This window comes from Orycteropus afer, unplaced genomic scaffold (genome assembly GCF_000298275.1).
Source record: "Orycteropus afer afer isolate SDZICR_OR568_19922 unplaced genomic scaffold, OryAfe1.0 scaffold00099, whole genome shotgun sequence".
NCBI classification, from domain to species: Eukaryota; Metazoa; Chordata; class Mammalia; order Tubulidentata; family Orycteropodidae; genus Orycteropus; species Orycteropus afer.
The window spans coordinates 1,352,207-1,355,871 of record NW_006921686.1 but is presented as its reverse complement, the minus strand read 5'-3'; the positions used below and the strand labels follow the sequence as shown (position 1 = coordinate 1,355,871).

General features: G+C 52.8%; 1 protein-coding gene across 1 annotated transcript in view; it reads left to right on the top strand.

Annotated features, from left to right (window-relative positions):
- ZSWIM9 (zinc finger SWIM-type containing 9) overlaps window positions 1-3,665 on the top strand; it is a 19,556-nt gene that overhangs the window by 12,910 nt on the left and 2,981 nt on the right. The window lies entirely within an intron of this gene.

Sequence of the window (3,665 nt, the reverse complement as noted above, 5' to 3'; positions counted from 1 at the left end):
GCGCCCCTAGAGGACAGAGTGGAACTGCACCACAGGGTCTCCAAGGCTGTAAACCTTTACAGAAGGCAACTGCCTCATCTTTCTCCCCTGAAGCAGCTGATGGGTGCCAACTCTGACCTCAACGGTTAACAGATGAGTGCTTAACCACTATGCTACCAGGGCTCCTTCAAACGTCACCATACCCCTTAAATGACACCCACACATCTTCCCTCCTCCTCTCCTGTTCCCCCCAACCATTCCTAATGGCCAGAACATGGAATGGTCTTGCCACGTGTGAGCGCCGTGATCTTGGGAAGGCCCCTCCCCTAGTGTAAGCAGGTCCAAAGACCACGCTCAGGTTGAGGACTGGACCACTGTGATCCATGAGGCTCAGAAGTAGATTGCCAGGCCTTTCCTCCTAGTCTGTCTCAGTCTGGAAGCTCTGAAACCTGTTCAGAATCAGAGTGACACGGAAGCCTCCAATGACAGACAGGGACAGGAGGTGGCCTGCCCGGGAACTGACTTGACGGCAGTGGGTCTGGTTTGGTTATAGGCTCCAGGAGTCGCCACAATCGCTGGACACTAACGATCTCATTTCAGCCTCACCACGACTGTGTTAGACATCAGTCTTCCCATTTTGCAGACAAAGTAAGGGGAAGTCACTTACCTGGGGCCACACAGCTAGTAAGAGGCAAAGACAGGGTTCAAACCCTTATCTGTTCACTGGACCCCACTCCAAGGACGTGGCCATTAGATAGCAGTCACACCCTCATTCATTCATTCGCCCCCTCATTCATTCAAGCTGGACTGAATGCTGCTCTGTGCCAGGTGCCATCAAAGCCTCAGGGGTGCATCAGGGAAACAGAGCAGGACCCCCATCCTCACGTGGGGGTCCCAGTGACGTGCCAACCCCCTGGAAAGAAAACCTGTTGCCACCCATGGCGCCCCCATGTGTTACAGAGTAGAACTGCCCCGCAGAGTGTTCTTGGCTGTAACCTCAGAGGTCACCAGGACTTTCTCCCGTGGCACCACTCGTTGGGTTCAAAGTGCAAAACTTTAGGCTGGTTGGTGTTACTAAGTGTCGTCAAGACGATTTCCAACTCATAGCAACGACACCATGTGACAGAAGAGAACTGTCCCACAGGGCCTCCTAAGAGTCATCTTCACAGGAAAAGATCACCGGGTCTTTCTCCTGCAGAGCTGGGTGGGTTTGAACCACTAACCTTGCTGTGCGCAGCCAAGCGCTTGACCACCGTACCACCAGGTGTCCTACTTGGTTTCGTAGTTGAGCACACGCTGGGCCCCTCAGGGACCTCATGTCTTGATCGAAAGGATCAGGGAGAGATGGGGAGTTTGCAGACGGGGTGTTGGCTCAGGGCGGTCACCGAGGACGTCTATGACAGGGTGGTCTTTGAGCGGAGGTGTTACGGCAGAACGAGTATTTTGGGGGCACCGGCTGTCTGCTGGGTGAGTAACCGCATTTCACTTTTGCAGACAGCAGGCTGCTTGGTTTCTTTGTGGGCCCAGCCGTGCTCAGCACTCTCTCTAGCATCCTTGGACAAATGACATGGACGTTATAGATGTTTCCAGAAGCCACACAGCCAGGAAGTGGGGGTGCAGGGGCTCAGCAGTCTGAGTCCCAGAGACTCCACTTTTAATCGCTGCTCCCCCTTTCAGAAGGGGCCCTGGTGGCACAACCGTTGAACACTCGGCTGCTAGTTCAAAACCACCCAGTGGCTCTGCGGGAGAAAGAGTGGCAACCTGCCTTCTTAAAGATGACAGATAAACTTTCTGGGTCAGTTCTACTGTCACGTGGGGTCACTGTGCGTCAAAAATGACTCACGGACACCCAACACCAGGTGCTTTCAGTAACCCCCACTACGGGAAGACCTCATTTTATCGCACTTTGTAGATACTGCGTTTTTTACAAATTGAAGGTTTGTGGCAACCTTGTGTTGAGTGAGTCTACTGACACCATTCATGTCTCTGTGTCCCATTTTGATCACTCATAGTATTTCGAACTCTTTCATCATGTTATTGCATACCTTATAGGAGCTCCGCTGGTGCAGTGCCTAGGGCATCTGACTCCTAACTAGATGGCTGGTGGTTCAAACCCACCAGCCACTCCTCGGAAAGAAGGTTGGGCAATCTACTTCTGTAGTGATACTGCCTGGGAAACCCAGGGAGGGGTCGCTATGAGTCAAGTCAAGTCAATGGCAGTGACTTTGGTTTGGGCTTTGCTTCCAGTGGGTGTGGTTTGGGCTTTGCTCCCCTAAAGATTGACAGCCTTGGAGACCCTGTGGTGCAGTTCCACTCTGTCCTCTAGGGGCGCTGTGGGTCAGAATCCCCTCCAGGCACTGGGTTTGGTTTGGGCTTTGCTTCTGTGAATGTGGGAACTCTGGTGGTGCAGTGCCTAAGGCATTTGACTGCTAACTAGATGGCTGGTGGTTCAAACCCACCAACCACTCCTCCAAAGGACGGCTCGGCAATCTACTTCTGTAGAGATACCGCCTCGGAAACCCAAGGACGGGTCACTATGAGTCAGATCCAACTCCATGGCAGTGAGTTTTTTTTAATTATTGCATAATTTATAGTCTACTGTATAGTGTAAACATAACTTTTATATGCACAGGGAAATCAAAAAATGCATCATGCAATATTGACTATATTGTGGTGCTCTGGAACTGAGCCCACCATATTTCTGAGGTCAGCCTGTACTTCCGGTTGACAACAAGCAAACTCTGACTCATAGGCGACCCCCTGTGTCTCAGAGTAGAACTGCACTCCATTGGGTTTTCAAACGGCTGGTTTTTAGGCAGTTAGTTGCTAGGCCTTTCTTCCGAGGGACCTCTCAGTAGACTTGAACGTCCAACCTTTCAGTCGGCAGCCAAGTGTGTTAACCATTTGCACAGCCCAGTGACTCCTCTTGCTGCCAATATGCAGTTCACAGAAAGGGAAACAAGGGTCGTCCTGTTAATAAGAAGGTTAGAGCGGAAACTGAGGCCCAGGGTGGCCAAGCGCCTTGCGTGGTAACACTGTCAGGAGGTGATAGTGCTGAGATTCAAACCTAGTGTCCCCGGCTCCACAGCCTGTGCTGTGTCCCACTACAGCAAGTGGTTCTCACGCTCGTGCCCGCATCGGAATCACCTGGAAGGTGTGCCAAAGCCCACTCTGCTGACTCAGTAGGGCTGGGGTGGGCCCAAGAACATACCTTTCTGTCAAGGGGCCAGCAGCTGAGAACCAGTGCCCTAGGCACCACAGGCTGAATGCCCAGTTCCCACCATGGGAAACAGGCTCCGAGGGCCAAGGCCCACGTGCAAAAATCGCACAGCCCTGCGATGGTGGTAGTCGCTAGGGGCCATGGACTCTATTTCAACCTGCAATGACCCACGTGATAGACCAGAACTGCCCCTGGGGTTTCCTGGGCTGTCATCTTTACGGTGGTTAGGCACAATGGTGGTTAAGTGCTCACCCGAGCGGCCGAAAGACATGCAGATCTACTCCTGCAAAGATTAACCCACTGCCAGGGAGGTGATTCCAACTCACAGCGCCCCTAGAGGACAGAGTGGAACTGCCCGATACGGTCCCAAGGCTGTCAGTCTTCACAGAAGCAAAGCCCAAACCACACCCACTGCCAGGGAGTCCATTCTGACCCACAGCGCCCCTAGAGGACAGAGTGGAACTGC